Here is a 15,031-nt window from a genome sequence, read left to right as displayed (position 1 = left end):
CAGCCTCTTTCGCTTACGGCCATACCACCCTGGAAATGCCCGATCTCATCTGAACTCGGAAGTAAAGCAGGGTCGGGCCTGGTTAGTACTTGGATGGGAGACCGCCTGGGAATACCAGGTGCTGTAAGCTTTTCGAAGTGCTTCATTTGGCAGCTGATTTAAATAGCCAACGCTTGACAGCCTCTTTCGCTTACGGCCATACCACCCTGGAAATGCCCGATCTCATCTGAACTCGGAAGTAAAGCAGGGTCGGGCCTGGTTAGTACTTGGATGGGAGACCGCCTGGGAATACCAGGTGCTGTAAGCTTTTCGAAGTGCTTCATTTGGCAGCTGATTTAAATAGCCAACGCTTGACAGCCTCTTTCGCTTACGGCCATACCACCCTGGAAATGCCCGATCTCATCTGAACTCGGAAGTAAAGCAGGGTCGGGCCTGGTTAGTACTTGGATGGGAGACCGCCTGGGAATACCAGGTGCTGTAAGCTTTTCGAAGTGCTTCATTTGGCAGCTGATTTAAATAGCCAACGCTTGACAGCCTCTTTCGCTTACGGCCATACCACCCTGGAAATGCCCGATCTCATCTGAACTCGGAAGTAAAGCAGGGTCGGGCCTGGTTAGTACTTGGATGGGAGACCGCCTGGGAATACCAGGTGCTGTAAGCTTTTCGAAGTGCTTCATTTGGCAGCTGATTTAAATAGCCAACGCTTGACAGCCTCTTTCGCTTACGGCCATACCACCCTGGAAATGCCCGATCTCATCTGAACTCGGAAGTAAAGCAGGGTCGGGCCTGGTTAGTACTTGGATGGGAGACCGCCTGGGAATACCAGGTGCTGTAAGCTTTTCGAAGTGCTTCATTTGGCAGCTGATTTAAATAGCCAACGCTTGACAGCCTCTTTCGCTTACGGCCATACCACCCTGGAAATGCCCGATCTCATCTGAACTCGGAAGTAAAGCAGGGTCGGGCCTGGTTAGTACTTGGATGGGAGACCGCCTGGGAATACCAGGTGCTGTAAGCTTTTCGAAGTGCTTCATTTGGCAGCTGATTTAAATAGCCAACGCTTGACAGCCTCTTTCGCTTACGGCCATACCACCCTGGAAATGCCCGATCTCATCTGAACTCGGAAGTAAAGCAGGGTCGGGCCTGGTTAGTACTTGGATGGGAGACCGCCTGGGAATACCAGGTGCTGTAAGCTTTTCGAAGTGCTTCATTTGGCAGCTGATTTAAATAGCCAACGCTTGACAGCCTCTTTCGCTTACGGCCATACCACCCTGGAAATGCCCGATCTCATCTGAACTCGGAAGTAAAGCAGGGTCGGGCCTGGTTAGTACTTGGATGGGAGACCGCCTGGGAATACCAGGTGCTGTAAGCTTTTCGAAGTGCTTCATTTGGCAGCTGATTTAAATAGCCAACGCTTGACAGCCTCTTTCGCTTACGGCCATACCACCCTGGAAATGCCCGATCTCATCTGAACTCGGAAGTAAAGCAGGGTCGGGCCTGGTTAGTACTTGGATGGGAGACCGCCTGGGAATACCAGGTGCTGTAAGCTTTTCGAAGTGCTTCATTTGGCAGCTGATTTAAATAGCCAACGCTTGACAGCCTCTTTCGCTTACGGCCATACCACCCTGGAAATGCCCGATCTCATCTGAACTCGGAAGTAAAGCAGGGTCGGGCCTGGTTAGTACTTGGATGGGAGACCGCCTGGGAATACCAGGTGCTGTAAGCTTTTCGAAGTGCTTCATTTGGCAGCTGATTTAAATAGCCAACGCTTGACAGCCTCTTTCGCTTACGGCCATACCACCCTGGAAATGCCCGATCTCATCTGAACTCGGAAGTAAAGCAGGGTCGGGCCTGGTTAGTACTTGGATGGGAGACCGCCTGGGAATACCAGGTGCTGTAAGCTTTTCGAAGTGCTTCATTTGGCAGCTGATTTAAATAGCCAACGCTTGACAGCCTCTTTCGCTTACGGCCATACCACCCTGGAAATGCCCGATCTCATCTGAACTCGGAAGTAAAGCAGGGTCGGGCCTGGTTAGTACTTGGATGGGAGACCGCCTGGGAATACCAGGTGCTGTAAGCTTTTCGAAGTGCTTCATTTGGCAGCTGATTTAAATAGCCAACGCTTGACAGCCTCTTTCGCTTACGGCCATACCACCCTGGAAATGCCCGATCTCATCTGAACTCGGAAGTAAAGCAGGGTCGGGCCTGGTTAGTACTTGGATGGGAGACCGCCTGGGAATACCAGGTGCTGTAAGCTTTTCGAAGTGCTTCATTTGGCAGCTGATTTAAATAGCCAACGCTTGACAGCCTCTTTCGCTTACGGCCATACCACCCTGGAAATGCCCGATCTCATCTGAACTCGGAAGTAAAGCAGGGTCGGGCCTGGTTAGTACTTGGATGGGAGACCGCCTGGGAATACCAGGTGCTGTAAGCTTTTCGAAGTGCTTCATTTGGCAGCTGATTTAAATAGCCAACGCTTGACAGCCTCTTTCGCTTACGGCCATACCACCCTGGAAATGCCCGATCTCATCTGAACTCGGAAGTAAAGCAGGGTCGGGCCTGGTTAGTACTTGGATGGGAGACCGCCTGGGAATACCAGGTGCTGTAAGCTTTTCGAAGTGCTTCATTTGGCAGCTGATTTAAATAGCCAACGCTTGACAGCCTCTTTCGCTTACGGCCATACCACCCTGGAAATGCCCGATCTCATCTGAACTCGGAAGTAAAGCAGGGTCGGGCCTGGTTAGTACTTGGATGGGAGACCGCCTGGGAATACCAGGTGCTGTAAGCTTTTCGAAGTGCTTCATTTGGCAGCTGATTTAAATAGCCAACGCTTGACAGCCTCTTTCGCTTACGGCCATACCACCCTGGAAATGCCCGATCTCATCTGAACTCGGAAGTAAAGCAGGGTCGGGCCTGGTTAGTACTTGGATGGGAGACCGCCTGGGAATACCAGGTGCTGTAAGCTTTTCGAAGTGCTTCATTTGGCAGCTGATTTAAATAGCCAACGCTTGACAGCCTCTTTCGCTTACGGCCATACCACCCTGGAAATGCCCGATCTCATCTGAACTCGGAAGTAAAGCAGGGTCGGGCCTGGTTAGTACTTGGATGGGAGACCGCCTGGGAATACCAGGTGCTGTAAGCTTTTCGAAGTGCTTCATTTGGCAGCTGATTTAAATAGCCAACGCTTGACAGCCTCTTTCGCTTACGGCCATACCACCCTGGAAATGCCCGATCTCATCTGAACTCGGAAGTAAAGCAGGGTCGGGCCTGGTTAGTACTTGGATGGGAGACCGCCTGGGAATACCAGGTGCTGTAAGCTTTTCGAAGTGCTTCATTTGGCAGCTGATTTAAATAGCCAACGCTTGACAGCCTCTTTCGCTTACGGCCATACCACCCTGGAAATGCCCGATCTCATCTGAACTCGGAAGTAAAGCAGGGTCGGGCCTGGTTAGTACTTGGATGGGAGACCGCCTGGGAATACCAGGTGCTGTAAGCTTTTCGAAGTGCTTCATTTGGCAGCTGATTTAAATAGCCAACGCTTGACAGCCTCTTTCGCTTACGGCCATACCACCCTGGAAATGCCCGATCTCATCTGAACTCGGAAGTAAAGCAGGGTCGGGCCTGGTTAGTACTTGGATGGGAGACCGCCTGGGAATACCAGGTGCTGTAAGCTTTTCGAAGTGCTTCATTTGGCAGCTGATTTAAATAGCCAACGCTTGACAGCCTCTTTCGCTTACGGCCATACCACCCTGGAAATGCCCGATCTCATCTGAACTCGGAAGTAAAGCAGGGTCGGGCCTGGTTAGTACTTGGATGGGAGACCGCCTGGGAATACCAGGTGCTGTAAGCTTTTCGAAGTGCTTCATTTGGCAGCTGATTTAAATAGCCAACGCTTGACAGCCTCTTTCGCTTACGGCCATACCACCCTGGAAATGCCCGATCTCATCTGAACTCGGAAGTAAAGCAGGGTCGGGCCTGGTTAGTACTTGGATGGGAGACCGCCTGGGAATACCAGGTGCTGTAAGCTTTTCGAAGTGCTTCATTTGGCAGCTGATTTAAATAGCCAACGCTTGACAGCCTCTTTCGCTTACGGCCATACCACCCTGGAAATGCCCGATCTCATCTGAACTCGGAAGTAAAGCAGGGTCGGGCCTGGTTAGTACTTGGATGGGAGACCGCCTGGGAATACCAGGTGCTGTAAGCTTTTCGAAGTGCTTCATTTGGCAGCTGATTTAAATAGCCAACGCTTGACAGCCTCTTTCGCTTACGGCCATACCACCCTGGAAATGCCCGATCTCATCTGAACTCGGAAGTAAAGCAGGGTCGGGCCTGGTTAGTACTTGGATGGGAGACCGCCTGGGAATACCAGGTGCTGTAAGCTTTTCGAAGTGCTTCATTTGGCAGCTGATTTAAATAGCCAACGCTTGACAGCCTCTTTCGCTTACGGCCATACCACCCTGGAAATGCCCGATCTCATCTGAACTCGGAAGTAAAGCAGGGTCGGGCCTGGTTAGTACTTGGATGGGAGACCGCCTGGGAATACCAGGTGCTGTAAGCTTTTCGAAGTGCTTCATTTGGCAGCTGATTTAAATAGCCAACGCTTGACAGCCTCTTTCGCTTACGGCCATACCACCCTGGAAATGCCCGATCTCATCTGAACTCGGAAGTAAAGCAGGGTCGGGCCTGGTTAGTACTTGGATGGGAGACCGCCTGGGAATACCAGGTGCTGTAAGCTTTTCGAAGTGCTTCATTTGGCAGCTGATTTAAATAGCCAACGCTTGACAGCCTCTTTCGCTTACGGCCATACCACCCTGGAAATGCCCGATCTCATCTGAACTCGGAAGTAAAGCAGGGTCGGGCCTGGTTAGTACTTGGATGGGAGACCGCCTGGGAATACCAGGTGCTGTAAGCTTTTCGAAGTGCTTCATTTGGCAGCTGATTTAAATAGCCAACGCTTGACAGCCTCTTTCGCTTACGGCCATACCACCCTGGAAATGCCCGATCTCATCTGAACTCGGAAGTAAAGCAGGGTCGGGCCTGGTTAGTACTTGGATGGGAGACCGCCTGGGAATACCAGGTGCTGTAAGCTTTTCGAAGTGCTTCATTTGGCAGCTGATTTAAATAGCCAACGCTTGACAGCCTCTTTCGCTTACGGCCATACCACCCTGGAAATGCCCGATCTCATCTGAACTCGGAAGTAAAGCAGGGTCGGGCCTGGTTAGTACTTGGATGGGAGACCGCCTGGGAATACCAGGTGCTGTAAGCTTTTCGAAGTGCTTCATTTGGCAGCTGATTTAAATAGCCAACGCTTGACAGCCTCTTTCGCTTACGGCCATACCACCCTGGAAATGCCCGATCTCATCTGAACTCGGAAGTAAAGCAGGGTCGGGCCTGGTTAGTACTTGGATGGGAGACCGCCTGGGAATACCAGGTGCTGTAAGCTTTTCGAAGTGCTTCATTTGGCAGCTGATTTAAATAGCCAACGCTTGACAGCCTCTTTCGCTTACGGCCATACCACCCTGGAAATGCCCGATCTCATCTGAACTCGGAAGTAAAGCAGGGTCGGGCCTGGTTAGTACTTGGATGGGAGACCGCCTGGGAATACCAGGTGCTGTAAGCTTTCGAAGTGCTTCATTTGGCAGCTGATTTAAATAGCCAACGCTTGACAGCCTCTTTCGCTTACGGCCATACCACCCTGGAAATGCCCGATCTCATCTGAACTCGGAAGTAAAGCAGGGTCGGGCCTGGTTAGTACTTGGATGGGAGACCGCCTGGGAATACCAGGTGCTGTAAGCTTTTCGAAGTGCTTCATTTGGCAGCTGATTTAAATAGCCAACGCTTGACAGCCTCTTTCGCTTACGGCCATACCACCCTGGAAATGCCCGATCTCATCTGAACTCGGAAGTAAAGCAGGGTCGGGCCTGGTTAGTACTTGGATGGGAGACCGCCTGGGAATACCAGGTGCTGTAAGCTTTTCGAAGTGCTTCATTTGGCAGCTGATTTAAATAGCCAACGCTTGACAGCCTCTTTCGCTTACGGCCATACCACCCTGGAAATGCCCGATCTCATCTGAACTCGGAAGTAAAGCAGGGTCGGGCCTGGTTAGTACTTGGATGGGAGACCGCCTGGGAATACCAGGTGCTGTAAGCTTTTCGAAGTGCTTCATTTGGCAGCTGATTTAAATAGCCAACGCTTGACAGCCTCTTTCGCTTACGGCCATACCACCCTGGAAATGCCCGATCTCATCTGAACTCGGAAGTAAAGCAGGGTCGGGCCTGGTTAGTACTTGGATGGGAGACCGCCTGGGAATACCAGGTGCTGTAAGCTTTTCGAAGTGCTTCATTTGGCAGCTGATTTAAATAGCCAACGCTTGACAGCCTCTTTCGCTTACGGCCATACCACCCTGGAAATGCCCGATCTCATCTGAACTCGGAAGTAAAGCAGGGTCGGGCCTGGTTAGTACTTGGATGGGAGACCGCCTGGGAATACCAGGTGCTGTAAGCTTTTCGAAGTGCTTCATTTGGCAGCTGATTTAAATAGCCAACGCTTGACAGCCTCTTTCGCTTACGGCCATACCACCCTGGAAATGCCCGATCTCATCTGAACTCGGAAGTAAAGCAGGGTCGGGCCTGGTTAGTACTTGGATGGGAGACCGCCTGGGAATACCAGGTGCTGTAAGCTTTTCGAAGTGCTTCATTTGGCAGCTGATTTAAATAGCCAACGCTTGACAGCCTCTTTCGCTTACGGCCATACCACCCTGGAAATGCCCGATCTCATCTGAACTCGGAAGTAAAGCAGGGTCGGGCCTGGTTAGTACTTGGATGGGAGACCGCCTGGGAATACCAGGTGCTGTAAGCTTTTCGAAGTGCTTCATTTGGCAGCTGATTTAAATAGCCAACGCTTGACAGCCTCTTTCGCTTACGGCCATACCACCCTGGAAATGCCCGATCTCATCTGAACTCGGAAGTAAAGCAGGGTCGGGCCTGGTTAGTACTTGGATGGGAGACCGCCTGGGAATACCAGGTGCTGTAAGCTTTTCGAAGTGCTTCATTTGGCAGCTGATTTAAATAGCCAACGCTTGACAGCCTCTTTCGCTTACGGCCATACCACCCTGGAAATGCCCGATCTCATCTGAACTCGGAAGTAAAGCAGGGTCGGGCCTGGTTAGTACTTGGATGGGAGACCGCCTGGGAATACCAGGTGCTGTAAGCTTTTCGAAGTGCTTCATTTGGCAGCTGATTTAAATAGCCAACGCTTGACAGCCTCTTTCGCTTACGGCCATACCACCCTGGAAATGCCCGATCTCATCTGAACTCGGAAGTAAAGCAGGGTCGGGCCTGGTTAGTACTTGGATGGGAGACCGCCTGGGAATACCAGGTGCTGTAAGCTTTTCGAAGTGCTTCATTTGGCAGCTGATTTAAATAGCCAACGCTTGACAGCCTCTTTCGCTTACGGCCATACCACCCTGGAAATGCCCGATCTCATCTGAACTCGGAAGTAAAGCAGGGTCGGGCCTGGTTAGTACTTGGATGGGAGACCGCCTGGGAATACCAGGTGCTGTAAGCTTTTCGAAGTGCTTCATTTGGCAGCTGATTTAAATAGCCAACGCTTGACAGCCTCTTTCGCTTACGGCCATACCACCCTGGAAATGCCCGATCTCATCTGAACTCGGAAGTAAAGCAGGGTCGGGCCTGGTTAGTACTTGGATGGGAGACCGCCTGGGAATACCAGGTGCTGTAAGCTTTTCGAAGTGCTTCATTTGGCAGCTGATTTAAATAGCCAACGCTTGACAGCCTCTTTCGCTTACGGCCATACCACCCTGGAAATGCCCGATCTCATCTGAACTCGGAAGTAAAGCAGGGTCGGGCCTGGTTAGTACTTGGATGGGAGACCGCCTGGGAATACCAGGTGCTGTAAGCTTTTCGAAGTGCTTCATTTGGCAGCTGATTTAAATAGCCAACGCTTGACAGCCTCTTTCGCTTACGGCCATACCACCCTGGAAATGCCCGATCTCATCTGAACTCGGAAGTAAAGCAGGGTCGGGCCTGGTTAGTACTTGGATGGGAGACCGCCTGGGAATACCAGGTGCTGTAAGCTTTTCGAAGTGCTTCATTTGGCAGCTGATTTAAATAGCCAACGCTTGACAGCCTCTTTCGCTTACGGCCATACCACCCTGGAAATGCCCGATCTCATCTGAACTCGGAAGTAAAGCAGGGTCGGGCCTGGTTAGTACTTGGATGGGAGACCGCCTGGGAATACCAGGTGCTGTAAGCTTTTCGAAGTGCTTCATTTGGCAGCTGATTTAAATAGCCAACGCTTGACAGCCTCTTTCCCTTACGGCCATACCACCCTGGAAATGCCCGATCTCATCTGAACTCGGAAGTAAAGCAGGGTCGGGCCTGGTTAGTACTTGGATGGGAGACCGCCTGGGAATACCAGGTGCTGTAAGCTTTCGAAGTGCTTCATTTGGCAGCTGATTTAAATAGCCAACGCTTGACAGCCTCTTTCGCTTACGGCCATACCACCCTGGAAATGCCCGATCTCATCTGAACTCGGAAGTAAAGCAGGGTCGGGCCTGGTTAGTACTTGGATGGGAGACCGCCTGGGAATACCAGGTGCTGTAAGCTTTTCGAAGTGCTTCATTTGGCAGCTGATTTAAATAGCCAACGCTTGACAGCCTCTTTCGCTTACGGCCATACCACCCTGGAAATGCCCGATCTCATCTGAACTCGGAAGTAAAGCAGGGTCGGGCCTGGTTAGTACTTGGATGGGAGACCGCCTGGGAATACCAGGTGCTGTAAGCTTTTCGAAGTGCTTCATTTGGCAGCTGATTTAAATAGCCAACGCTTGACAGCCTCTTTCGCTTACGGCCATACCACCCTGGAAATGCCCGATCTCATCTGAACTCGGAAGTAAAGCAGGGTCGGGCCTGGTTAGTACTTGGATGGGAGACCGCCTGGGAATACCAGGTGCTGTAAGCTTTTCGAAGTGCTTCATTTGGCAGCTGATTTAAATAGCCAACGCTTGACAGCCTCTTTCGCTTACGGCCATACCACCCTGGAAATGCCCGATCTCATCTGAACTCGGAAGTAAAGCAGGGTCGGGCCTGGTTAGTACTTGGATGGGAGACCGCCTGGGAATACCAGGTGCTGTAAGCTTTTCGAAGTGCTTCATTTGGCAGCTGATTTAAATAGCCAACGCTTGACAGCCTCTTTCGCTTACGGCCATACCACCCTGGAAATGCCCGATCTCATCTGAACTCGGAAGTAAAGCAGGGTCGGGCCTGGTTAGTACTTGGATGGGAGACCGCCTGGGAATACCAGGTGCTGTAAGCTTTTCGAAGTGCTTCATTTGGCAGCTGATTTAAATAGCCAACGCTTGACAGCCTCTTTCGCTTACGGCCATACCACCCTGGAAATGCCCGATCTCATCTGAACTCGGAAGTAAAGCAGGGTCGGGCCTGGTTAGTACTTGGATGGGAGACCGCCTGGGAATACCAGGTGCTGTAAGCTTTTCGAAGTGCTTCATTTGGCAGCTGATTTAAATAGCCAACGCTTGACAGCCTCTTTCGCTTACGGCCATACCACCCTGGAAATGCCCGATCTCATCTGAACTCGGAAGTAAAGCAGGGTCGGGCCTGGTTAGTACTTGGATGGGAGACCGCCTGGGAATACCAGGTGCTGTAAGCTTTTCGAAGTGCTTCATTTGGCAGCTGATTTAAATAGCCAACGCTTGACAGCCTCTTTCGCTTACGGCCATACCACCCTGGAAATGCCCGATCTCATCTGAACTCGGAAGTAAAGCAGGGTCGGGCCTGGTTAGTACTTGGATGGGAGACCGCCTGGGAATACCAGGTGCTGTAAGCTTTTCGAAGTGCTTCATTTGGCAGCTGATTTAAATAGCCAACGCTTGACAGCCTCTTTCGCTTACGGCCATACCACCCTGGAAATGCCCGATCTCATCTGAACTCGGAAGTAAAGCAGGGTCGGGCCTGGTTAGTACTTGGATGGGAGACCGCCTGGGAATACCAGGTGCTGTAAGCTTTTCGAAGTGCTTCATTTGGCAGCTGATTTAAATAGCCAACGCTTGACAGCCTCTTTCGCTTACGGCCATACCACCCTGGAAATGCCCGATCTCATCTGAACTCGGAAGTAAAGCAGGGTCGGGCCTGGTTAGTACTTGGATGGGAGACCGCCTGGGAATACCAGGTGCTGTAAGCTTTTCGAAGTGCTTCATTTGGCAGCTGATTTAAATAGCCAACGCTTGACAGCCTCTTTCGCTTACGGCCATACCACCCTGGAAATGCCCGATCTCATCTGAACTCGGAAGTAAAGCAGGGTCGGGCCTGGTTAGTACTTGGATGGGAGACCGCCTGGGAATACCAGGTGCTGTAAGCTTTTCGAAGTGCTTCATTTGGCAGCTGATTTAAATAGCCAACGCTTGACAGCCTCTTTCGCTTACGGCCATACCACCCTGGAAATGCCCGATCTCATCTGAACTCGGAAGTAAAGCAGGGTCGGGCCTGGTTAGTACTTGGATGGGAGACCGCCTGGGAATACCAGGTGCTGTAAGCTTTTCGAAGTGCTTCATTTGGCAGCTGATTTAAATAGCCAACGCTTGACAKCCTCTTTCGCTTACGGCCATACCACCCTGGAAATGCCCGATCTCATCTGAACTCGGAAGTAAAGCAGGGTCGGGCCTGGTTAGTACTTGGATGGGAGACCGCCTGGGAATACCAGGTGCTGTAAGCTTTTCGAAGTGCTTCATTTGGCAGCTGATTTAAATAGCCAACGCTTGACAKCCTCTTTCGCTTACGGCCATACCACCCTGGAAATGCCCGATCTCATCTGAACTCGGAAGTAAAGCAGGGTCGGGCCTGGTTAGTACTTGGATGGGAGACCGCCTGGGAATACCAGGTGCTGTAAGCTTTTCGAAGTGCTTCATTTGGCAGCTGATTTAAATAGCCAACGCTTGACAKCCTCTTTCGCTTACGGCCATACCACCCTGGAAATGCCCGATCTCATCTGAACTCGGAAGTAAAGCAGGGTCGGGCCTGGTTAGTACTTGGATGGGAGACCGCCTGGGAATACCAGGTGCTGTAAGCTTTCGAAGTGCTTCATTTGGCAGCTGATTTAAATAGCCAACGCTTGACAKCCTCTTTCGCTTACGGCCATACCACCCTGGAAATGCCCGATCTCATCTGAACTCGGAAGTAAAGCAGGGTCGGGCCTGGTTAGTACTTGGATGGGAGACCGCCTGGGAATACCAGGTGCTGTAAGCTTTTCGAAGTGCTTCATTTGGCAGCTGATTTAAATAGCCAACGCTTGACAKCCTCTTTCGCTTACGGCCATACCACCCTGGAAATGCCCGATCTCATCTGAACTCGGAAGTAAAGCAGGGTCGGGCCTGGTTAGTACTTGGATGGGAGACCGCCTGGGAATACCAGGTGCTGTAAGCTTTTCGAAGTGCTTCATTTGGCAGCTGATTTAAATAGCCAACGCTTGACAKCCTCTTTCGCTTACGGCCATACCACCCTGGAAATGCCCGATCTCATCTGAACTCGGAAGTAAAGCAGGGTCGGGCCTGGTTAGTACTTGGATGGGAGACCGCCTGGGAATACCAGGTGCTGTAAGCTTTTCGAAGTGCTTCATTTGGCAGCTGATTTAAATAGCCAACGCTTGACAKCCTCTTTCGCTTACGGCCATACCACCCTGGAAATGCCCGATCTCATCTGAACTCGGAAGTAAAGCAGGGTCGGGCCTGGTTAGTACTTGGATGGGAGACCGCCTGGGAATACCAGGTGCTGTAAGCTTTTCGAAGTGCTTCATTTGGCAGCTGATTTAAATAGCCAACGCTTGACAKCCTCTTTCGCTTACGGCCATACCACCCTGGAAATGCCCGATCTCATCTGAACTCGGAAGTAAAGCAGGGTCGGGCCTGGTTAGTACTTGGATGGGAGACCGCCTGGGAATACCAGGTGCTGTAAGCTTTTCGAAGTGCTTCATTTGGCAGCTGATTTAAATAGCCAACGCTTGACAKCCTCTTTCGCTTACGGCCATACCACCCTGGAAATGCCCGATCTCATCTGAACTCGGAAGTAAAGCAGGGTCGGGCCTGGTTAGTACTTGGATGGGAGACCGCCTGGGAATACCAGGTGCTGTAAGCTTTTCGAAGTGCTTCATTTGGCAGCTGATTTAAATAGCCAACGCTTGACAKCCTCTTTCGCTTACGGCCATACCACCCTGGAAATGCCCGATCTCATCTGAACTCGGAAGTAAAGCAGGGTCGGGCCTGGTTAGTACTTGGATGGGAGACCGCCTGGGAATACCAGGTGCTGTAAGCTTTTCGAAGTGCTTCATTTGGCAGCTGATTTAAATAGCCAACGCTTGACAKCCTCTTTCGCTTACGGCCATACCACCCTGGAAATGCCCGATCTCATCTGAACTCGGAAGTAAAGCAGGGTCGGGCCTGGTTAGTACTTGGATGGGAGACCGCCTGGGAATACCAGGTGCTGTAAGCTTTTCGAAGTGCTTCATTTGGCAGCTGATTTAAATAGCCAACGCTTGACAKCCTCTTTCGCTTACGGCCATACCACCCTGGAAATGCCCGATCTCATCTGAACTCGGAAGTAAAGCAGGGTCGGGCCTGGTTAGTACTTGGATGGGAGACCGCCTGGGAATACCAGGTGCTGTAAGCTTTTCGAAGTGCTTCATTTGGCAGCTGATTTAAATAGCCAACGCTTGACAKCCTCTTTCGCTTACGGCCATACCACCCTGGAAATGCCCGATCTCATCTGAACTCGGAAGTAAAGCAGGGTCGGGCCTGGTTAGTACTTGGATGGGAGACCGCCTGGGAATACCAGGTGCTGTAAGCTTTTCGAAGTGCTTCATTTGGCAGCTGATTTAAATAGCCAACGCTTGACAKCCTCTTTCGCTTACGGCCATACCACCCTGGAAATGCCCGATCTCATCTGAACTCGGAAGTAAAGCAGGGTCGGGCCTGGTTAGTACTTGGATGGGAGACCGCCTGGGAATACCAGGTGCTGTAAGCTTTTCGAAGTGCTTCATTTGGCAGCTGATTTAAATAGCCAACGCTTGACAKCCTCTTTCGCTTACGGCCATACCACCCTGGAAATGCCCGATCTCATCTGAACTCGGAAGTAAAGCAGGGTCGGGCCTGGTTAGTACTTGGATGGGAGACCGCCTGGGAATACCAGGTGCTGTAAGCTTTTCGAAGTGCTTCATTTGGCAGCTGATTTAAATAGCCAACGCTTGACAKCCTCTTTCGCTTACGGCCATACCACCCTGGAAATGCCCGATCTCATCTGAACTCGGAAGTAAAGCAGGGTCGGGCCTGGTTAGTACTTGGATGGGAGACCGCCTGGGAATACCAGGTGCTGTAAGCTTTTCGAAGTGCTTCATTTGGCAGCTGATTTAAATAGCCAACGCTTGACAKCCTCTTTCGCTTACGGCCATACCACCCTGGAAATGCCCGATCTCATCTGAACTCGGAAGTAAAGCAGGGTCGGGCCTGGTTAGTACTTGGATGGGAGACCGCCTGGGAATACCAGGTGCTGTAAGCTTTTCGAAGTGCTTCATTTGGCAGCTGATTTAAATAGCCAACGCTTGACAKCCTCTTTCGCTTACGGCCATACCACCCTGGAAATGCCCGATCTCATCTGAACTCGGAAGTAAAGCAGGGTCGGGCCTGGTTAGTACTTGGATGGGAGACCGCCTGGGAATACCAGGTGCTGTAAGCTTTTCGAAGTGCTTCATTTGGCAGCTGATTTAAATAGCCAACGCTTGACAKCCTCTTTCGCTTACGGCCATACCACCCTGGAAATGCCCGATCTCATCTGAACTCGGAAGTAAAGCAGGGTCGGGCCTGGTTAGTACTTGGATGGGAGACCGCCTGGGAATACCAGGTGCTGTAAGCTTTTCGAAGTGCTTCATTTGGCAGCTGATTTAAATAGCCAACGCTTGACAKCCTCTTTCGCTTACGGCCATACCACCCTGGAAATGCCCGATCTCATCTGAACTCGGAAGTAAAGCAGGGTCGGGCCTGGTTAGTACTTGGATGGGAGACCGCCTGGGAATACCAGGTGCTGTAAGCTTTTCGAAGTGCTTCATTTGGCAGCTGATTTAAATAGCCAACGCTTGACAKCCTCTTTCGCTTACGGCCATACCACCCTGGAAATGCCCGATCTCATCTGAACTCGGAAGTAAAGCAGGGTCGGGCCTGGTTAGTACTTGGATGGGAGACCGCCTGGGAATACCAGGTGCTGTAAGCTTTTCGAAGTGCTTCATTTGGCAGCTGATTTAAATAGCCAACGCTTGACAKCCTCTTTCGCTTACGGCCATACCACCCTGGAAATGCCCGATCTCATCTGAACTCGGAAGTAAAGCAGGGTCGGGCCTGGTTAGTACTTGGATGGGAGACCGCCTGGGAATACCAGGTGCTGTAAGCTTTTCGAAGTGCTTCATTTGGCAGCTGATTTAAATAGCCAACGCTTGACAKCCTCTTTCGCTTACGGCCATACCACCCTGGAAATGCCCGATCTCATCTGAACTCGGAAGTAAAGCAGGGTCGGGCCTGGTTAGTACTTGGATGGGAGACCGCCTGGGAATACCAGGTGCTGTAAGCTTTTCGAAGTGCTTCATTTGGCAGCTGATTTAAATAGCCAACGCTTGACAKCCTCTTTCGCTTACGGCCATACCACCCTGGAAATGCCCGATCTCATCTGAACTCGGAAGTAAAGCAGGGTCGGGCCTGGTTAGTACTTGGATGGGAGACCGCCTGGGAATACCAGGTGCTGTAAGCTTTTCGAAGTGCTTCATTTGGCAGCTGATTTAAATAGCCAACGCTTGACAKCCTCTTTCGCTTACGGCCATACCACCCTGGAAATGCCCGATCTCATCTGAACTCGGAAGTAAAGCAGGGTCGGGCCTGGTTAGTACTTGGATGGGAGACCGCCTGGGAATACCAGGTGCTGTAAGCTTTTCGAAGTGCTTCATTTGGCAGCTGATTTAAATAG

The 15,031-nt window shown here is 51.3% G+C and overlaps 85 non-coding genes across 85 annotated transcripts; all 85 read left to right on the top strand.

Moving 5' to 3' along the window:
• The first annotated feature begins 11 nt into the window (after positions 1–11).
• Positions 12–130, top strand: LOC141384033 (5S ribosomal RNA). Its single transcript, XR_012405082.1, has one exon. It is a non-coding gene; the product is annotated as a 5S ribosomal RNA (ribosomal RNA).
• Positions 131–188: 58 nt separating this feature from the next.
• LOC141384029 (5S ribosomal RNA) lies at positions 189–307 on the top strand. The gene has a single exon (XR_012405078.1). It is a non-coding gene; the product is annotated as a 5S ribosomal RNA (ribosomal RNA).
• Positions 308–365: 58 nt separating this feature from the next.
• Positions 366–484, top strand: LOC141384026 (5S ribosomal RNA). The gene has a single exon (XR_012405074.1). It is a non-coding gene; the product is annotated as a 5S ribosomal RNA (ribosomal RNA).
• Positions 485–542: 58 nt separating this feature from the next.
• On the top strand, positions 543–661 carry LOC141384022 (5S ribosomal RNA). The gene has a single exon (XR_012405069.1). It is a non-coding gene; the product is annotated as a 5S ribosomal RNA (ribosomal RNA).
• Positions 662–719: 58 nt separating this feature from the next.
• LOC141384020 (5S ribosomal RNA) lies at positions 720–838 on the top strand. The gene has a single exon (XR_012405066.1). It is a non-coding gene; the product is annotated as a 5S ribosomal RNA (ribosomal RNA).
• Positions 839–896: 58 nt separating this feature from the next.
• On the top strand, positions 897–1,015 carry LOC141384019 (5S ribosomal RNA). Its single transcript, XR_012405065.1, has one exon. It is a non-coding gene; the product is annotated as a 5S ribosomal RNA (ribosomal RNA).
• Positions 1,016–1,073: 58 nt separating this feature from the next.
• Positions 1,074–1,192, top strand: LOC141384018 (5S ribosomal RNA). The gene has a single exon (XR_012405064.1). It is a non-coding gene; the product is annotated as a 5S ribosomal RNA (ribosomal RNA).
• A 58-nt stretch (positions 1,193–1,250) lies between these two features.
• On the top strand, positions 1,251–1,369 carry LOC141384017 (5S ribosomal RNA). Its single transcript, XR_012405063.1, has one exon. It is a non-coding gene; the product is annotated as a 5S ribosomal RNA (ribosomal RNA).
• Positions 1,370–1,427: 58 nt separating this feature from the next.
• On the top strand, positions 1,428–1,546 carry LOC141384012 (5S ribosomal RNA). Its single transcript, XR_012405058.1, has one exon. It is a non-coding gene; the product is annotated as a 5S ribosomal RNA (ribosomal RNA).
• Positions 1,547–1,604: 58 nt separating this feature from the next.
• On the top strand, positions 1,605–1,723 carry LOC141384001 (5S ribosomal RNA). Its single transcript, XR_012405047.1, has one exon. It is a non-coding gene; the product is annotated as a 5S ribosomal RNA (ribosomal RNA).
• Positions 1,724–1,781: 58 nt separating this feature from the next.
• LOC141383995 (5S ribosomal RNA) lies at positions 1,782–1,900 on the top strand. The gene has a single exon (XR_012405041.1). It is a non-coding gene; the product is annotated as a 5S ribosomal RNA (ribosomal RNA).
• A 58-nt stretch (positions 1,901–1,958) lies between these two features.
• LOC141383994 (5S ribosomal RNA) lies at positions 1,959–2,077 on the top strand. Its single transcript, XR_012405040.1, has one exon. It is a non-coding gene; the product is annotated as a 5S ribosomal RNA (ribosomal RNA).
• Positions 2,078–2,135: 58 nt separating this feature from the next.
• On the top strand, positions 2,136–2,254 carry LOC141383993 (5S ribosomal RNA). Its single transcript, XR_012405039.1, has one exon. It is a non-coding gene; the product is annotated as a 5S ribosomal RNA (ribosomal RNA).
• A 58-nt stretch (positions 2,255–2,312) lies between these two features.
• On the top strand, positions 2,313–2,431 carry LOC141383992 (5S ribosomal RNA). The gene has a single exon (XR_012405038.1). It is a non-coding gene; the product is annotated as a 5S ribosomal RNA (ribosomal RNA).
• A 58-nt stretch (positions 2,432–2,489) lies between these two features.
• LOC141383991 (5S ribosomal RNA) lies at positions 2,490–2,608 on the top strand. Its single transcript, XR_012405037.1, has one exon. It is a non-coding gene; the product is annotated as a 5S ribosomal RNA (ribosomal RNA).
• Positions 2,609–2,666: 58 nt separating this feature from the next.
• LOC141383990 (5S ribosomal RNA) lies at positions 2,667–2,785 on the top strand. The gene has a single exon (XR_012405036.1). It is a non-coding gene; the product is annotated as a 5S ribosomal RNA (ribosomal RNA).
• A 58-nt stretch (positions 2,786–2,843) lies between these two features.
• On the top strand, positions 2,844–2,962 carry LOC141383989 (5S ribosomal RNA). The gene has a single exon (XR_012405035.1). It is a non-coding gene; the product is annotated as a 5S ribosomal RNA (ribosomal RNA).
• Positions 2,963–3,020: 58 nt separating this feature from the next.
• On the top strand, positions 3,021–3,139 carry LOC141383988 (5S ribosomal RNA). Its single transcript, XR_012405034.1, has one exon. It is a non-coding gene; the product is annotated as a 5S ribosomal RNA (ribosomal RNA).
• Positions 3,140–3,197: 58 nt separating this feature from the next.
• LOC141383987 (5S ribosomal RNA) lies at positions 3,198–3,316 on the top strand. The gene has a single exon (XR_012405033.1). It is a non-coding gene; the product is annotated as a 5S ribosomal RNA (ribosomal RNA).
• Positions 3,317–3,374: 58 nt separating this feature from the next.
• Positions 3,375–3,493, top strand: LOC141383986 (5S ribosomal RNA). Its single transcript, XR_012405032.1, has one exon. It is a non-coding gene; the product is annotated as a 5S ribosomal RNA (ribosomal RNA).
• A 58-nt stretch (positions 3,494–3,551) lies between these two features.
• On the top strand, positions 3,552–3,670 carry LOC141383985 (5S ribosomal RNA). Its single transcript, XR_012405031.1, has one exon. It is a non-coding gene; the product is annotated as a 5S ribosomal RNA (ribosomal RNA).
• Positions 3,671–3,728: 58 nt separating this feature from the next.
• LOC141383984 (5S ribosomal RNA) lies at positions 3,729–3,847 on the top strand. Its single transcript, XR_012405030.1, has one exon. It is a non-coding gene; the product is annotated as a 5S ribosomal RNA (ribosomal RNA).
• Positions 3,848–3,905: 58 nt separating this feature from the next.
• On the top strand, positions 3,906–4,024 carry LOC141383983 (5S ribosomal RNA). Its single transcript, XR_012405029.1, has one exon. It is a non-coding gene; the product is annotated as a 5S ribosomal RNA (ribosomal RNA).
• A 58-nt stretch (positions 4,025–4,082) lies between these two features.
• LOC141383982 (5S ribosomal RNA) lies at positions 4,083–4,201 on the top strand. Its single transcript, XR_012405028.1, has one exon. It is a non-coding gene; the product is annotated as a 5S ribosomal RNA (ribosomal RNA).
• Positions 4,202–4,259: 58 nt separating this feature from the next.
• Positions 4,260–4,378, top strand: LOC141383981 (5S ribosomal RNA). The gene has a single exon (XR_012405027.1). It is a non-coding gene; the product is annotated as a 5S ribosomal RNA (ribosomal RNA).
• A 58-nt stretch (positions 4,379–4,436) lies between these two features.
• Positions 4,437–4,555, top strand: LOC141383980 (5S ribosomal RNA). Its single transcript, XR_012405026.1, has one exon. It is a non-coding gene; the product is annotated as a 5S ribosomal RNA (ribosomal RNA).
• Positions 4,556–4,613: 58 nt separating this feature from the next.
• LOC141383979 (5S ribosomal RNA) lies at positions 4,614–4,732 on the top strand. The gene has a single exon (XR_012405025.1). It is a non-coding gene; the product is annotated as a 5S ribosomal RNA (ribosomal RNA).
• A 58-nt stretch (positions 4,733–4,790) lies between these two features.
• On the top strand, positions 4,791–4,909 carry LOC141383978 (5S ribosomal RNA). Its single transcript, XR_012405024.1, has one exon. It is a non-coding gene; the product is annotated as a 5S ribosomal RNA (ribosomal RNA).
• Positions 4,910–4,967: 58 nt separating this feature from the next.
• On the top strand, positions 4,968–5,086 carry LOC141383977 (5S ribosomal RNA). Its single transcript, XR_012405023.1, has one exon. It is a non-coding gene; the product is annotated as a 5S ribosomal RNA (ribosomal RNA).
• A 58-nt stretch (positions 5,087–5,144) lies between these two features.
• LOC141383976 (5S ribosomal RNA) lies at positions 5,145–5,263 on the top strand. Its single transcript, XR_012405022.1, has one exon. It is a non-coding gene; the product is annotated as a 5S ribosomal RNA (ribosomal RNA).
• Positions 5,264–5,321: 58 nt separating this feature from the next.
• Positions 5,322–5,440, top strand: LOC141383975 (5S ribosomal RNA). The gene has a single exon (XR_012405021.1). It is a non-coding gene; the product is annotated as a 5S ribosomal RNA (ribosomal RNA).
• A 58-nt stretch (positions 5,441–5,498) lies between these two features.
• Positions 5,499–5,617, top strand: LOC141383974 (5S ribosomal RNA). The gene has a single exon (XR_012405020.1). It is a non-coding gene; the product is annotated as a 5S ribosomal RNA (ribosomal RNA).
• A 57-nt stretch (positions 5,618–5,674) lies between these two features.
• Positions 5,675–5,793, top strand: LOC141383973 (5S ribosomal RNA). Its single transcript, XR_012405019.1, has one exon. It is a non-coding gene; the product is annotated as a 5S ribosomal RNA (ribosomal RNA).
• Positions 5,794–5,851: 58 nt separating this feature from the next.
• Positions 5,852–5,970, top strand: LOC141383972 (5S ribosomal RNA). The gene has a single exon (XR_012405018.1). It is a non-coding gene; the product is annotated as a 5S ribosomal RNA (ribosomal RNA).
• A 58-nt stretch (positions 5,971–6,028) lies between these two features.
• LOC141383971 (5S ribosomal RNA) lies at positions 6,029–6,147 on the top strand. The gene has a single exon (XR_012405017.1). It is a non-coding gene; the product is annotated as a 5S ribosomal RNA (ribosomal RNA).
• Positions 6,148–6,205: 58 nt separating this feature from the next.
• LOC141383970 (5S ribosomal RNA) lies at positions 6,206–6,324 on the top strand. Its single transcript, XR_012405016.1, has one exon. It is a non-coding gene; the product is annotated as a 5S ribosomal RNA (ribosomal RNA).
• A 58-nt stretch (positions 6,325–6,382) lies between these two features.
• LOC141383969 (5S ribosomal RNA) lies at positions 6,383–6,501 on the top strand. Its single transcript, XR_012405015.1, has one exon. It is a non-coding gene; the product is annotated as a 5S ribosomal RNA (ribosomal RNA).
• Positions 6,502–6,559: 58 nt separating this feature from the next.
• On the top strand, positions 6,560–6,678 carry LOC141383968 (5S ribosomal RNA). The gene has a single exon (XR_012405014.1). It is a non-coding gene; the product is annotated as a 5S ribosomal RNA (ribosomal RNA).
• A 58-nt stretch (positions 6,679–6,736) lies between these two features.
• On the top strand, positions 6,737–6,855 carry LOC141383967 (5S ribosomal RNA). The gene has a single exon (XR_012405013.1). It is a non-coding gene; the product is annotated as a 5S ribosomal RNA (ribosomal RNA).
• A 58-nt stretch (positions 6,856–6,913) lies between these two features.
• LOC141383966 (5S ribosomal RNA) lies at positions 6,914–7,032 on the top strand. The gene has a single exon (XR_012405012.1). It is a non-coding gene; the product is annotated as a 5S ribosomal RNA (ribosomal RNA).
• Positions 7,033–7,090: 58 nt separating this feature from the next.
• LOC141383965 (5S ribosomal RNA) lies at positions 7,091–7,209 on the top strand. The gene has a single exon (XR_012405011.1). It is a non-coding gene; the product is annotated as a 5S ribosomal RNA (ribosomal RNA).
• Positions 7,210–7,267: 58 nt separating this feature from the next.
• Positions 7,268–7,386, top strand: LOC141383964 (5S ribosomal RNA). The gene has a single exon (XR_012405010.1). It is a non-coding gene; the product is annotated as a 5S ribosomal RNA (ribosomal RNA).
• A 58-nt stretch (positions 7,387–7,444) lies between these two features.
• LOC141383963 (5S ribosomal RNA) lies at positions 7,445–7,563 on the top strand. Its single transcript, XR_012405009.1, has one exon. It is a non-coding gene; the product is annotated as a 5S ribosomal RNA (ribosomal RNA).
• A 58-nt stretch (positions 7,564–7,621) lies between these two features.
• On the top strand, positions 7,622–7,740 carry LOC141383962 (5S ribosomal RNA). The gene has a single exon (XR_012405008.1). It is a non-coding gene; the product is annotated as a 5S ribosomal RNA (ribosomal RNA).
• A 58-nt stretch (positions 7,741–7,798) lies between these two features.
• On the top strand, positions 7,799–7,917 carry LOC141383961 (5S ribosomal RNA). The gene has a single exon (XR_012405007.1). It is a non-coding gene; the product is annotated as a 5S ribosomal RNA (ribosomal RNA).
• A 58-nt stretch (positions 7,918–7,975) lies between these two features.
• LOC141383960 (5S ribosomal RNA) lies at positions 7,976–8,094 on the top strand. The gene has a single exon (XR_012405006.1). It is a non-coding gene; the product is annotated as a 5S ribosomal RNA (ribosomal RNA).
• A 58-nt stretch (positions 8,095–8,152) lies between these two features.
• LOC141383959 (5S ribosomal RNA) lies at positions 8,153–8,271 on the top strand. The gene has a single exon (XR_012405005.1). It is a non-coding gene; the product is annotated as a 5S ribosomal RNA (ribosomal RNA).
• Positions 8,272–8,329: 58 nt separating this feature from the next.
• LOC141383614 (5S ribosomal RNA) lies at positions 8,330–8,448 on the top strand. Its single transcript, XR_012404639.1, has one exon. It is a non-coding gene; the product is annotated as a 5S ribosomal RNA (ribosomal RNA).
• A 57-nt stretch (positions 8,449–8,505) lies between these two features.
• LOC141383958 (5S ribosomal RNA) lies at positions 8,506–8,624 on the top strand. Its single transcript, XR_012405004.1, has one exon. It is a non-coding gene; the product is annotated as a 5S ribosomal RNA (ribosomal RNA).
• Positions 8,625–8,682: 58 nt separating this feature from the next.
• LOC141383957 (5S ribosomal RNA) lies at positions 8,683–8,801 on the top strand. Its single transcript, XR_012405003.1, has one exon. It is a non-coding gene; the product is annotated as a 5S ribosomal RNA (ribosomal RNA).
• A 58-nt stretch (positions 8,802–8,859) lies between these two features.
• Positions 8,860–8,978, top strand: LOC141383956 (5S ribosomal RNA). Its single transcript, XR_012405002.1, has one exon. It is a non-coding gene; the product is annotated as a 5S ribosomal RNA (ribosomal RNA).
• Positions 8,979–9,036: 58 nt separating this feature from the next.
• On the top strand, positions 9,037–9,155 carry LOC141383955 (5S ribosomal RNA). Its single transcript, XR_012405001.1, has one exon. It is a non-coding gene; the product is annotated as a 5S ribosomal RNA (ribosomal RNA).
• Positions 9,156–9,213: 58 nt separating this feature from the next.
• Positions 9,214–9,332, top strand: LOC141383954 (5S ribosomal RNA). Its single transcript, XR_012405000.1, has one exon. It is a non-coding gene; the product is annotated as a 5S ribosomal RNA (ribosomal RNA).
• A 58-nt stretch (positions 9,333–9,390) lies between these two features.
• LOC141383953 (5S ribosomal RNA) lies at positions 9,391–9,509 on the top strand. Its single transcript, XR_012404999.1, has one exon. It is a non-coding gene; the product is annotated as a 5S ribosomal RNA (ribosomal RNA).
• A 58-nt stretch (positions 9,510–9,567) lies between these two features.
• Positions 9,568–9,686, top strand: LOC141383946 (5S ribosomal RNA). Its single transcript, XR_012404998.1, has one exon. It is a non-coding gene; the product is annotated as a 5S ribosomal RNA (ribosomal RNA).
• A 58-nt stretch (positions 9,687–9,744) lies between these two features.
• Positions 9,745–9,863, top strand: LOC141383940 (5S ribosomal RNA). The gene has a single exon (XR_012404997.1). It is a non-coding gene; the product is annotated as a 5S ribosomal RNA (ribosomal RNA).
• Positions 9,864–9,921: 58 nt separating this feature from the next.
• On the top strand, positions 9,922–10,040 carry LOC141383935 (5S ribosomal RNA). Its single transcript, XR_012404996.1, has one exon. It is a non-coding gene; the product is annotated as a 5S ribosomal RNA (ribosomal RNA).
• Positions 10,041–10,098: 58 nt separating this feature from the next.
• On the top strand, positions 10,099–10,217 carry LOC141383927 (5S ribosomal RNA). The gene has a single exon (XR_012404995.1). It is a non-coding gene; the product is annotated as a 5S ribosomal RNA (ribosomal RNA).
• Positions 10,218–10,275: 58 nt separating this feature from the next.
• LOC141383921 (5S ribosomal RNA) lies at positions 10,276–10,394 on the top strand. The gene has a single exon (XR_012404989.1). It is a non-coding gene; the product is annotated as a 5S ribosomal RNA (ribosomal RNA).
• Positions 10,395–10,452: 58 nt separating this feature from the next.
• On the top strand, positions 10,453–10,571 carry LOC141383913 (5S ribosomal RNA). Its single transcript, XR_012404982.1, has one exon. It is a non-coding gene; the product is annotated as a 5S ribosomal RNA (ribosomal RNA).
• Positions 10,572–10,629: 58 nt separating this feature from the next.
• LOC141383909 (5S ribosomal RNA) lies at positions 10,630–10,748 on the top strand. The gene has a single exon (XR_012404978.1). It is a non-coding gene; the product is annotated as a 5S ribosomal RNA (ribosomal RNA).
• A 58-nt stretch (positions 10,749–10,806) lies between these two features.
• Positions 10,807–10,925, top strand: LOC141383904 (5S ribosomal RNA). Its single transcript, XR_012404970.1, has one exon. It is a non-coding gene; the product is annotated as a 5S ribosomal RNA (ribosomal RNA).
• A 58-nt stretch (positions 10,926–10,983) lies between these two features.
• LOC141383899 (5S ribosomal RNA) lies at positions 10,984–11,102 on the top strand. Its single transcript, XR_012404962.1, has one exon. It is a non-coding gene; the product is annotated as a 5S ribosomal RNA (ribosomal RNA).
• Positions 11,103–11,159: 57 nt separating this feature from the next.
• LOC141383895 (5S ribosomal RNA) lies at positions 11,160–11,278 on the top strand. Its single transcript, XR_012404954.1, has one exon. It is a non-coding gene; the product is annotated as a 5S ribosomal RNA (ribosomal RNA).
• Positions 11,279–11,336: 58 nt separating this feature from the next.
• Positions 11,337–11,455, top strand: LOC141383888 (5S ribosomal RNA). The gene has a single exon (XR_012404947.1). It is a non-coding gene; the product is annotated as a 5S ribosomal RNA (ribosomal RNA).
• A 58-nt stretch (positions 11,456–11,513) lies between these two features.
• LOC141383882 (5S ribosomal RNA) lies at positions 11,514–11,632 on the top strand. Its single transcript, XR_012404941.1, has one exon. It is a non-coding gene; the product is annotated as a 5S ribosomal RNA (ribosomal RNA).
• Positions 11,633–11,690: 58 nt separating this feature from the next.
• LOC141383876 (5S ribosomal RNA) lies at positions 11,691–11,809 on the top strand. Its single transcript, XR_012404934.1, has one exon. It is a non-coding gene; the product is annotated as a 5S ribosomal RNA (ribosomal RNA).
• A 58-nt stretch (positions 11,810–11,867) lies between these two features.
• On the top strand, positions 11,868–11,986 carry LOC141383873 (5S ribosomal RNA). Its single transcript, XR_012404930.1, has one exon. It is a non-coding gene; the product is annotated as a 5S ribosomal RNA (ribosomal RNA).
• A 58-nt stretch (positions 11,987–12,044) lies between these two features.
• Positions 12,045–12,163, top strand: LOC141383864 (5S ribosomal RNA). Its single transcript, XR_012404921.1, has one exon. It is a non-coding gene; the product is annotated as a 5S ribosomal RNA (ribosomal RNA).
• Positions 12,164–12,221: 58 nt separating this feature from the next.
• On the top strand, positions 12,222–12,340 carry LOC141383855 (5S ribosomal RNA). The gene has a single exon (XR_012404912.1). It is a non-coding gene; the product is annotated as a 5S ribosomal RNA (ribosomal RNA).
• A 58-nt stretch (positions 12,341–12,398) lies between these two features.
• On the top strand, positions 12,399–12,517 carry LOC141383846 (5S ribosomal RNA). The gene has a single exon (XR_012404903.1). It is a non-coding gene; the product is annotated as a 5S ribosomal RNA (ribosomal RNA).
• A 58-nt stretch (positions 12,518–12,575) lies between these two features.
• On the top strand, positions 12,576–12,694 carry LOC141383843 (5S ribosomal RNA). Its single transcript, XR_012404898.1, has one exon. It is a non-coding gene; the product is annotated as a 5S ribosomal RNA (ribosomal RNA).
• A 58-nt stretch (positions 12,695–12,752) lies between these two features.
• Positions 12,753–12,871, top strand: LOC141383839 (5S ribosomal RNA). Its single transcript, XR_012404894.1, has one exon. It is a non-coding gene; the product is annotated as a 5S ribosomal RNA (ribosomal RNA).
• Positions 12,872–12,929: 58 nt separating this feature from the next.
• On the top strand, positions 12,930–13,048 carry LOC141383836 (5S ribosomal RNA). Its single transcript, XR_012404891.1, has one exon. It is a non-coding gene; the product is annotated as a 5S ribosomal RNA (ribosomal RNA).
• Positions 13,049–13,106: 58 nt separating this feature from the next.
• Positions 13,107–13,225, top strand: LOC141383828 (5S ribosomal RNA). The gene has a single exon (XR_012404882.1). It is a non-coding gene; the product is annotated as a 5S ribosomal RNA (ribosomal RNA).
• Positions 13,226–13,283: 58 nt separating this feature from the next.
• LOC141383822 (5S ribosomal RNA) lies at positions 13,284–13,402 on the top strand. The gene has a single exon (XR_012404876.1). It is a non-coding gene; the product is annotated as a 5S ribosomal RNA (ribosomal RNA).
• A 58-nt stretch (positions 13,403–13,460) lies between these two features.
• On the top strand, positions 13,461–13,579 carry LOC141383817 (5S ribosomal RNA). Its single transcript, XR_012404868.1, has one exon. It is a non-coding gene; the product is annotated as a 5S ribosomal RNA (ribosomal RNA).
• A 58-nt stretch (positions 13,580–13,637) lies between these two features.
• On the top strand, positions 13,638–13,756 carry LOC141383811 (5S ribosomal RNA). Its single transcript, XR_012404861.1, has one exon. It is a non-coding gene; the product is annotated as a 5S ribosomal RNA (ribosomal RNA).
• Positions 13,757–13,814: 58 nt separating this feature from the next.
• Positions 13,815–13,933, top strand: LOC141383806 (5S ribosomal RNA). The gene has a single exon (XR_012404854.1). It is a non-coding gene; the product is annotated as a 5S ribosomal RNA (ribosomal RNA).
• Positions 13,934–13,991: 58 nt separating this feature from the next.
• LOC141383802 (5S ribosomal RNA) lies at positions 13,992–14,110 on the top strand. Its single transcript, XR_012404849.1, has one exon. It is a non-coding gene; the product is annotated as a 5S ribosomal RNA (ribosomal RNA).
• Positions 14,111–14,168: 58 nt separating this feature from the next.
• LOC141383797 (5S ribosomal RNA) lies at positions 14,169–14,287 on the top strand. The gene has a single exon (XR_012404840.1). It is a non-coding gene; the product is annotated as a 5S ribosomal RNA (ribosomal RNA).
• A 58-nt stretch (positions 14,288–14,345) lies between these two features.
• LOC141383793 (5S ribosomal RNA) lies at positions 14,346–14,464 on the top strand. Its single transcript, XR_012404833.1, has one exon. It is a non-coding gene; the product is annotated as a 5S ribosomal RNA (ribosomal RNA).
• Positions 14,465–14,522: 58 nt separating this feature from the next.
• Positions 14,523–14,641, top strand: LOC141383791 (5S ribosomal RNA). The gene has a single exon (XR_012404829.1). It is a non-coding gene; the product is annotated as a 5S ribosomal RNA (ribosomal RNA).
• Positions 14,642–14,699: 58 nt separating this feature from the next.
• LOC141383784 (5S ribosomal RNA) lies at positions 14,700–14,818 on the top strand. The gene has a single exon (XR_012404822.1). It is a non-coding gene; the product is annotated as a 5S ribosomal RNA (ribosomal RNA).
• Positions 14,819–14,876: 58 nt separating this feature from the next.
• LOC141383779 (5S ribosomal RNA) lies at positions 14,877–14,995 on the top strand. Its single transcript, XR_012404815.1, has one exon. It is a non-coding gene; the product is annotated as a 5S ribosomal RNA (ribosomal RNA).
• The last annotated feature ends 36 nt before the right edge of the window (positions 14,996–15,031 follow it).

The sequence above is a fragment of the Danio rerio genome, chromosome 4 (assembly GCF_049306965.1).
Source record: "Danio rerio strain Tuebingen ecotype United States chromosome 4, GRCz12tu, whole genome shotgun sequence".
Taxonomy (NCBI): Eukaryota; Metazoa; Chordata; class Actinopteri; order Cypriniformes; family Danionidae; genus Danio; species Danio rerio.
The sequence above is the reverse complement of the archived record's forward strand: the minus strand, read 5'-3'. Positions and strand labels throughout refer to the sequence as shown.